General features: G+C 46.3%; 1 protein-coding gene across 1 annotated transcript in view; it reads left to right on the top strand.

The window, feature by feature from the left end:
- The window catches only part of Syk (spleen associated tyrosine kinase), a 71,273-nt gene that overhangs the window by 882 nt on the left and 59,536 nt on the right, over positions 1–10,855 (top strand). The gene's annotated exons all lie outside the window — the stretch shown is intronic.

Here is a 10,855-nt window from a genome sequence, read left to right on the forward strand (position 1 = left end):
TATATATATATATATATATATATATATATATATATATATATATATATATATATATATATATGTAAAAATATTTAAATACTTATACAATATCAGGTGTTTTAAGTGACAATTTTTTTCACTCGGATTATTTCACCAAGTCATTTTGTTCTATCCAAATGAATAATTTGGTTTTAATAGACTTAGGAAAATTTTACAGTCAAACAGAAATTTATTTATATTCTGTATTTGAAATGCTTAAATATATCAGATTAAAAATAAGTCTGAAAAACGAATTTTTTTTTGAAAAATGTTTTAAGTTAGGATAATAAATGGGGAATATATTGTTGAAACATATTTCACATCTGGAAGGTGAAATTGATAGAAAGTTTTATTTTGTTGCTAGGCTTGCATGAGACAGTTCTTTGGTCCTTTCAGGGCCATATTTAATATTCTACATGTAGGCATTATCCCTCTGGTTTGGTTTTGCTTACCCAGCAAACTGTCCCTCATCATTCAAGGTGTGTTTGGGATTTAGGAGTTTTCAAAAGTTAAGGTTTACATTTAGACTTCCGAAGGGTATTTGTATACGGAAACACCGCTGCTTGTGACCACTCCGGCACTGTTGGGCAGTGTTTTGTTATCCCAGACATCATTCTTTCTTCCCACAGAAGTGTCTGTATTCTGAGGGGAATAGATACCAACTATAAATAGCTTCTGTCAGTTTAGACCAGGTGGTGTCCTTCGGTGAGGTTCCTTAAAACTTAGAGCGAGGAAGGAAAAACAAGCTTTGTTTTTCATAGCGGGGGCTCAGGGACTGGGGCCTTATTGGACTCCTCGAACTATTGTGTGCATTTGAGAAGTTGAGTGCTTTTGCAGCGGGATATCTCACCCCTTCTAGTACCCAGTGGGCAGTTCCCCTCTGTCGGGGCGCGGGAAACAGCAAGGGTCCACCAAACGTCCACGCATTTAGTCACCCAAGTAACAGGCGGTTCATCCTTTAGAGATATAGTTTCAAAGATAGAGATAAAGTCGCATTATCCTGCGACTTCGGGAGAAAGCAAAAGTCACTCCAGGAAGGGGCGTGGTCATCCCCCACAGCTGTAGTTCTTGGAAGACAGATTTCCTGCTCCCACTATTATTGAATAGTGTCTGTTCTCTTTGCCCAAGTCAGTGTACAGTCTCTCAGCTTTCGCTGTATGAACCTGTTTCCAGCTGCCCCAGCTGCCCCAGCTGCCCCAGCTGCCCCAGCTACCCCAGCTACCCCAGCTGCCCCTTTACCCTCGTCTGCAGCCTTTGGCCATTTTCTTTGTTTTTGGATTGGTGTCGTGACAACTGGGTGGGGGAAAAAACACAGGTTGGATTTTTTTCTTTTTATGTTAGAAGGCAGAGTCCTAACAAACATGTAATTCAATTACTGCTTACTCAGTTGGATAGGTATCGCCACAATCTTCACCCTTGTGTTTGAACAATAGGCAAAAGAGGTTTCCATACGGAAACACTGCATAAAGACTAAAATAGTAACTAGGTTGATTGGATTTTATTAAGATTTCCAAATTTTGATATATTTTAGGCACAATTTTCATTTGATTATAACTTTGACAAAAATGGTAGTTTGGATCTGTTTGAGGATTCTTTGTTTTGGCTTTAGTTTGTTTATACATATTTTCTTTTAAGAATCAATTACGGGAGAGAGGTGGTTCCTCAGGTAAGAACACTTAACTGCTTTTGCAGAGGACTGGGGTGGGTGCCTTTCCCAGCATCTACCCTGAATGAGGCTCACAACCATCTGTAACTCCAGCCCCGGGGGGCTCCAGCTCCCCCTACTGGCCTCCACAGGCATTGCGTAATTAGGCACAAATGTACACACACACACACACACACACACACACACACTTAAACAAACTTTTAGAAAAGAATCAATTATGTAGGCAGGTGTGGTGATACTTCTGTAACCATAACACTTGAGAGTCAAAGGCAGGAAGATCAAGAGTTCAAGGTCATCCTCAACTATATAGCAAGACTGAGACCAGCCTAAAGAAGACATTGTTTTTAAAAAGAAAACAGTATACCACGAAGTAGCAAGGGTTGTAAGTTGGTCAATAGAATACTTGTCTAGTGTGCATAAAATCCCCAATATCAAATAGATCATATGTGATAGCACAGACTTATAATCCTAGCACTTGACGGTGATAGGATCAAAAGGCCAAGGATATCCTCTAGTATGTTCCCAGTTTGAATCTAGCCTGAGCTGCATGAGACCCTGTCTCATAAAAAAATGAGTAAATAAAAATAAAACTATGTAACGTTTGCTCTGTATTCTTTAAAACTAATTGACTGAATTTAAATATTAAATACCATGAAATATGGTTAAAACCAAAGCTGTGAAAAAAAGCATATTTCATTTATGTTGCGATCAGTTTAATAGACCAAAGTGGCCCTTCTTCGTCCTTCATTTCATGGAAACTTGGGGTGCGTGCGGGAGTTGGGATGCTGTCCTGGCTGCTTGGGATGGGGAGAGAGAGATGCAAGGAGGAAAGAACAGAAGAACCCCTCGCTCCCCCATATAGAGTCTTGACTCTGGAAGCTGTGGTGTGCCCCGCACTTCTGGGTCAGCTTTCAGGCTTGGGTGGCAACACAGTGTGGGGAAGACTGAGCCTGCTGGAGGAGGTCAGCTAAGAGAGGCAGGACAGACGCCGGGTTGGCAGATCTGCAGATCTGGGTGCCGAGTGCAGAGAGAAGGAAGGGCTCAGCACAATTAGGGAAATCCATAATCTCAATATCGATGAACTTGGTGGATTCAGCATGCCTATAGAAAGTGTTGAAATACCGCTGTGGCGCTTACTGCCGCCTTTCTCTGTAGGTTTAGCTTCACCGATGGACCTTTGTTCTAGCTAGAGCAGCCTCATGTGAATGCACTTGACAGTTCCTGTGGCGTTGCCATGGAAATGTCTTAGTGTGACCCGGGTTAATTTTGTCTTTTTACTTCATTTTAATTTAACTGAAAAATTTCCCCCTTCAGACTCAGCATCCTGTCTTTCTGCCCCATAGTCCCGCTTCCAAGAAGCAGGCTTTTCATTTTGGAAGCTGTTCCTTTCCTCTCGCAAGGCACACCGATGAGTTTATTTCATGATTCAGTTTCAGAGTGTGTCTGAGAATGACACACTTCTGAGTGGGGAAGCCAGACGCCCATACCTTCTGATGGTAATCGGTCTGTGGTTTGTGTCCAACAGTTTACAGCAAGAGTTTACTGATGCTGTTTACTGCCATTCATGAGTCCCTTCTTTGTCATAGCATCTCCACTCTGATGACCCAGCCAGAGTCCACTGACCTTCCCCAGTGTGTTCCCTCTTCAGTGCTCCTGTGTAGCCCTCGGGGTTGGCAGCCTCGCCAGCTACAAGCACTAGGACCCCGTGGGTAGTCTGAGATTTGAATAGTTTGTCTATGACCCCTGAGAAGGTCTGTGTGCTTGGGTTAAACCCTGAGTGGGTGTTGAAAGACAATTGTACCCTTGAGAAGTGGGTTCTAGCTGGGGTGAGGGTAATGTCCTCAGAGGAAGATGAGCACAGGTCTTCAGGGACCCTGAGTGAAACAGCTAGCCAGGCTACTGATTTCTTTGGCTCCTGTCTCTACATAAGATCTCTTCCTCACTCGTGACCCCTCCCAGAATACCTTCTGCCATGTCATTCTGTGGCTCACAGAGCCATACCAGCGGTAGAACAGATGGGATCACCCTGTCTTGGGCTCCCAAAAATGCAAGCCTGATAAACTTCTGCCAAGTACTGGGCTTCAGGCATTATTTTCATAGCAACAAGAAGCAGAGAGGGCTGTTGTGCCTTGCCAATTCCTTTCTCGTTCTTCCCTTGTCCCTCTGCTCTCCTAGGGCAAAACTTTGTTTTGGCGGGTTTTTTGTTGTTTGTTTGTTTGTTTTTAGTTTGCACAGAACCTAATACAATTTTCTTCTCAACTTATGACATAAAACTGAAACCTCGTTTGACACAAGTTTCCACACAGTCAAAAATACACCATGTTATCTCTCGGTTCCATTTTCTTCTTCTTCTTTTTTTAACCCCCCCCCCCCCCCGGAGCTATCTCCTGTCTTGCTCCAGGCTGACAGATGTTCTTCAGTCTGGCAGAACATATGTTAAGAGCTGAAGAAGGTCCTTAAGGAGTTTTTTGATGAAATATATTTCTTGGTACTCACTGAATTCTGTTTTGGATCTTGGAGGCCTTTGTATAGATCCTAAAAACATCCAGGTCAGTGAGTAGATACATGGTATTACCATAATCTGTTATCATAATTGCTGGCCACAGTTCCCATAATCTTTTTATCTCTGTGGTTGCTTACTTTTTTTTTACTTTCAGAAGAATTTCTATGGTTTCTTCCATCTGAATGTATTTTTCAATCATGCTATGTGAGAGATTGTTTTCACTTCCAATGCAGCGGTTAGACATCTACATTCTAAATCAGTGTATTCACCCATCACTGGTGCGCTTATCTGAGAGAGAGAAATGGTGGTCTCTCTGGAAAGCCCAGGCCTGGCCTTCCTGTCAGTTCTCTTAACTGTGCTAAGGTGACCATCATGGGCTGTGAATACAACCTTCAGAAAGCTGTCTTTGAACCAATGCGGAAGACAGGAGAAGGATGAAGTTTAGCAAGCAGAACTCATCTGAAGGACATGGAGAAATAGCCATTGTCATTCAGCTTGCTTCTCTGAGTGTGTAAACCTGACATGGCTAGAAGCGAGTCTTTTTCAAGTTAGAAGAATAACAACAAAGAGAGGTTTCGTTGGAAAAATGGGCAGTGAGTGGACCAGGAAGGAAACTAATTTTGAATCAACGACATTTGTCACAACAGCTGGGCAAATTCTGGCCCCAAGCGAGGGCCAAAGCTTCCAGAGATTGAGCATGGCCCAAGGTCCTGCAGACAGTTTTCAAAGGGGTTTGTGCACTGCCACCTGTGCACAGTCTCGGCCCCTGATGCTCGGGTCCATCTTGAGATGCTAAGAGGTCTGGGGTGTGGCCTTCTGCCCTGTTCTGCCTGGAGCCACTGGAGAGGAACAGGAGAGATTGCTGTTTTAGAATGGCTTACAGGATAAATGGCACGGACTTGAAGGCCAGGGAGTTTCAACTGCATGGGAATTGGTGAATGTGCTGGGTATAATGGCTGCTCTGTGTGTTAGTTGCAAAGACTGGGTGGTCCTGAAAGTTCACTCCCCATTTGATGTGTGAGAGAGAAAGAGCCAGAAACAGAGACAGAGAGCAGTGGGGGAGGGATCGGGCAACCAGTTTCCCGCTGTACACAGGTGTTTGTGTTCATAAACTCTGCCAGTCTTGGAATTTTCCGGTGTTCAAGTGTTTGTGAATGCCAGTCTATTCTGAGACGACTCACAAAAGCTGAAAACGTATAAAATAACTCTCAGGGAGAGAAAGCGTGTACCCGCCTGCACCCGCTTCCACACAAGTCCGTTGGAGCGGTTTCTATCTTCGTGATTCTTTTCTCACAGTATTCTTAGTCCATCCAGTACTTTGCGATCACACCGTTGGTTCTGTGCCTGCTTCTGTGACCTGGCTTTTTTTTTTTTTTCTCATGAGGACACAAGCTGCTTTTCTTCTGGTTGAGAGCTTGGGCTATGGTTTCTGGGTGACTGTGGCTTGACAGCTGAGCCTTTCAGGCTGCAGCCGAGGGTGACCTGAAGGCAGCTCTTGTGTGAGCCATGTGCCGACTGTGTGTGCGGTCACTTGCTCGGCTCCAGATGTGTCTATCTGCACTGCTGCGCTGACCACAGAGAGCCCCAGAACATGTCACACACCCCTTCTGATGAGAACTCTGGGACTGTGGCTTTGATCAGCCACTGTCCAGTTCTACATGGTGGTTTCCTAGGCCCTCCCAGGGCAGCATAGTTGACAGAGGCACCCAGGATCCCGACTCCACCATTTCCTTCAATTACTTAGGTTCATGTTATCTCATGTACAAAGTGATGCTGGCCTCCCCCTTCCCTGGAACCCCTTCCAGTCTCACAGCTGTGCTGCGCAAATCTGAGCTGCTGGCCTCAGAGAATGAACCCCCTGCAAGCGTTGATGGGAGAGAGATGGAACCAAGGATAAAATGCTGCTGGTCACCTGGAGACTGAGGAAAGCATCTTTTTACAAGCAGAATGACTTTGCAAGGCCTTGTGGGAGGGTCATGAATACAGAGTGGCTCTTGCCCAAGAGCATCACCTCATTTTTGAAGCAAGCTTTCTACACATTAAAGATGATTGTGTTTATCATCAGCAAGTTGTGTGTGTGTGTGTGTGTGTGTGTGTGTGTGTGTGTGTGTGTGTGGTGTATATGAACAATACAAGTGTGTCAGGTTGAGAATTAAAGGTAACTAAGTCACTCTCTCAAAGAGACCTGAGATCAGAGTATAGATCAGAAGGGACCCAGAGGCATAATTCTTGCCACTTTAACACAGTAGCTTCCTCTACACACACACACACACACACACACACACACAAGCGAAGGGTGAAACTACAGAGAGAAAGACTAGGTAGAGAGAGAGAAAAAAAAAGAGAAGTAAGTGGAAACAGTATGAACTTTGGAAACCCAAAGCCCGCCTTCAGTGAGCACACTTCCTCCTACAAAACCAGACAACTGTAATCCTTCCCAAATAGTTCTGCCGACTGGGGACCAACTATTCAAACATAGGAGCCTGTGGGGGCCATTTTTATTCAAGCCATCACACCCATCTTCACACACACCTTATCCTTCTCTAGATTGCCCGTGACACCTGACACACACGCATGTCTGGATACAAGGTACTGTCAGGGAACTAGGGCATGAAGGACAATGTGCACATATTCAATACAGACAGAGTGGCTGTCTTCGACTACTGGCTGAGGCTGGGTGCATCTTCAGGAAGCTGCTGCCATGAGGGCTACATGTTAACTGAACCAACTCCACTGTGGAAGGTGAGAAGGTGAGGGTTTATTACAATTCTCAGCGGTGAGGTCCTTATTTGTAAGACATCAGCGAGGCAACCATCGGGACCAGCTCAGGTTTCCTTAGGACTGATAAGGAAAGGCGTGCCACTGAGGGGACTATGTGAGCACTCCTGCTTGTGGATCAAAATGTAAGCTCTCAGCTACTGCTCCAGTGCCCTGCCAGCCTGCTGCCACGTTCCCCACTGTAACCATCACTTAACCTTCCGGCACTGAAGGCTCCAATAACTGTTCTCTTTTCTAAGTTGCCTTGGCCACGGTGTCTCTTTGCAGCAATAGAAGAGTAACCAAGACAACAGGCATGTTCTTCACACTGCTAAGGACTCAAGCAGCTGCAGATCTGGGTACTGCGTGAGGTGGGGTGCCTGTAAACCAGTCCTTTGCAGATACTATGCAGGACTTAGCTCCTGAAGTATCATTTTTAGATAGGATTTTTATTCATACCTTGAGAATTTCAGACTTGTTTATATAATATATTCTGATTTTATTCATCCATCATTTTCCTGACTCAACAAGCCCCTCCTACCCCCATCTCCTCTTCCTCCTTCCCCTTCACCTCCTCACTACCCTCCTCTCCTCCATCTCCTACTCCTCTTCCTTTAGTAACCCACTGAGACCCATCAGGGTTGCCAGTTCACACGAGAATGCAGAGCTGTGCACTAGAGCAGCCCACTGAGGCCCATCAGGGTTGCCAGTTCACACGAGGATGCAGAGCTGGGCACCAGAGCATGGGCAACCTAAGGAAAAGTTTCCATCCCTCAGTTACCATCAACTGCCAGTGACTTCTCAGCTAGGCACGGGCCCCCACTATCCCTCCCTCACTACTGGAAAGTTGAATGACTCGGTCCTGTGCAGGTTCCATAGGTACCCACATCTGATGTGAGTTCTTGCATGCGATCGCCCATGGCATGTCCAGAAGACCGCGTTTCACAGCGTTTCTGCCCATCCCCCTGCTCTTATGTTCTTTCCCTCCTCTCTTCCTGGGTGTTCCCTGGCCTTTGGGACAGGGTACAATGATGAGAGAAAGGGCCTATTTAGAGCCAAACACTCACAAAGCTAAATTTTTTGTTTTGTTTACGAGGATTTGGGGTTTGGGAGATTCTTGGTTATTTTGTTCAGTTTTCTGCAGCTTTACAAGAATAATCAAGGTCTGGGGTGTGGGTTGGAACTCGGAGGTAAAGCACATGCCTAAAATGTGTGAGGCCCGGGTTTTTAATCCCTGGTATTACACGCATGCCACATGCACACCCATATACACACACACACACACACACACACATACACACACACACACACAGGCATCCCCCCCCCCATACACAAAGTGAGCAAGCCAGTGAGAGAGTCAACAACAAAGAGGGATCATGTCCCTTGTGGGGACAAACTGTAAAGGCCGTGTTGAGCAGGTTCCCTCATTCTGCTCTTCGGAATACAGAAAAGTGAGATTATTTGCAGGGACAGAGCTACCATGAGCTCTGAGAGGACTGGAAGGGCCCCTGAGGCCAGCAACAGGCCAGAGCATCGTTAGGTCCTTTTGGTGGACAGAAGTGAGTGGAGAACTGGGGACCCCTCCCACTGGGCCCTGTGAGTCTCCTCAGGATCCAGCCCCTCTGCCTGCTTACTCGGAGTCTAAGGAGAGACTGAATCACCTGCCTCTAGGATTTCTGTGCTGTGTAATTTGGGAGAGGAGAAAACACCACAAGAGGTGTTGCTCTGAGGGGCCCTGCAGATTAGGAGACTTCCTCTCTCCCATGAATCAGCCTGGCATCAGGAAGTACAGCTGCCTGGGCTACCCCCCCCCCCCACAGCCATCGCAGGGCTCTGGTGACAGCTTCCAGCACAGCTTCCATAATGAGCCTCTCACAAGACCCACGTGTCTAAAGGATTCCTTGTGGAGGGATTTTAACTGAAAGGGTATATTGGTTATTTTTCTCAGTGCTGTGACAAAAACACCCCCCCCTCCAAAAAAATGCAACTTGAAAAGGGAAGGGCTTATTCTGGCTCACAGTTTAAGGATCCAGTCCATCATGGCAGGGAGAACTTGGCAGCAGGAGCTTTAGGCCACATTGCATCTTCATTCAGGAACCAGGGACCAACAGATGCTGGCCCTCAGCCTGCTTTCTCCTTTTTATTCAGTCGAGGACCCCAGCCCATGGAACGGTACTGCCAGTGGTAAGGATAGGTCCTCTCCCCTTAGCCTAATCTAGAGAATCCCTCACAGCTGGTGCCAGAGATTTGTTTCCATGGTGACTCCGAGTCCACCAAGTTGTCAGTCAAGATGGAGCACCTCAACGGTTTCCCTGAATGCTGGGCTTCCACAGTACTTCCTTAGAACCCCAGGGGAAATGTGAATAGTCCCCCTGCAGTCAGAAGCTGTGTGTCTGCTCTGTAATTTCAGGAGTCAGCTCAGAGCCCCAACCTCCTAATGGAGACCAGAGCGCCAGAATGAGGTACTCTCTATCCAGGCTGCCTGCGGGCCTCACCTGAGAGCTACAGAAAATCTGATTTCTGGGCCCAGTCCCAAGATTTGAAGATCCTGAGGGGCTTGGGATCCTCCACTGGTATGGTAGGGAAAGTGCCAGAACCCTGACACTTGGTAGAGCAGCGCTGTTCTTGTGGCTGAGTTGGCTGGTCCCAAGGAGCTGTCCCCAGCATCACTGGGAGGCATAGGTGGTTCTAGACTGCTTCTGCAGACTGCACTGGGCTCTCTGAATTTCTAAGAACCATCAGAAGCATCAGTAGACAGCCCTCCTCTGCCCGTTTTCATCCCCTAATAAAGATAAAGATATACAATTTATTCCAAGCTCTAAAGTTCCTTTCTGCCCAGCCCTGAGCTTAGCTGGACCAGCATGTCCTGGGCTGTTTGTAGACACTGCTCATTGCCTTCTGAGATTGAAGTCTGGTAGATGAGAAGCCTGTGGTGTTATGCTGTGTCTAAGCAGCCAGGAGTGACCAGACCAAGCTAATTATCATATTCATGACCTCAAAGATTCAAGTATTCCTCGGGTCCCAAAACCACCCACTCCCTGCCTTCTAGTCACATCCCTGACTGGTAACTACCAGTATATCTCATTTCTTTGAGTTTCGGTGTTCTAGACTTCACTTCTGTTTCATTGACCTTTCTTGGGGAGATATGAGCAAATGTCTGTTCACCTCAAAGAAACCAGTTGGACCAAGTCTAGCTTGGTGAATTAGTGAGTTTATTGGCACCCCGAGAGGAGGATGGGGGTGACCAATAGGAACACAGGTGGCTCAAAGGCAGCCACTTTCACCTAAAATCTCACCAAGGCTGCATCTCTGACCCCTGCCCAGATTGCTGGCAGCTCCCAAGAGGAGTGTCCTTTCCCCAGCTTTCCTTCCCTTGAGTTTCTGAGCCTCTCCCCCCTCCCCTCCTGGTGGAGGGGAGCATCTCAGTTCTGAGGAAGGAATTGCATGGCATCTAAGTGATAATGTGTCTTGTTTCTCTATGCCTGACTCATTTCATGTCCTCAAGGTCCATATATTTGTTGTGACAAATGGCAGAGTTCACTTCCTTTTCATTCCTACATAGTACATGATGGTCTATGCTGACCATATTGCTTTACCCTCTCATCCACGGGGTGGGGGTGGGGGTCCCTAGGCTGGTTCTGCCTCCTGGCTATTGTGAGTAGTATTTCAGTGAACAACAAACTTGCTACTGTTTTTTCCACATTCTGTTTTCAAATCCCTGAGACGCATGCCCAGAAGTAGAAGGTGGGTCCTATTTTCAGCTGAGGTCAGGTGATTTACTTTTCCTTTAGTTTTGGAGCTAAGACGTTTCTTTTACCCTAGGGATGAGGCCTCTTTTGTTTCTGAAAATGTACATCTAACTAAAACATGAGTTTTGCCTCCTTATTTAATTCTGTATTCGGGGACATCAG

This window comes from Microtus ochrogaster, chromosome 16 (genome assembly GCF_000317375.1).
Source record: "Microtus ochrogaster isolate Prairie Vole_2 chromosome 16, MicOch1.0, whole genome shotgun sequence".
Classification (NCBI taxonomy): Eukaryota; Metazoa; Chordata; class Mammalia; order Rodentia; family Cricetidae; genus Microtus; species Microtus ochrogaster.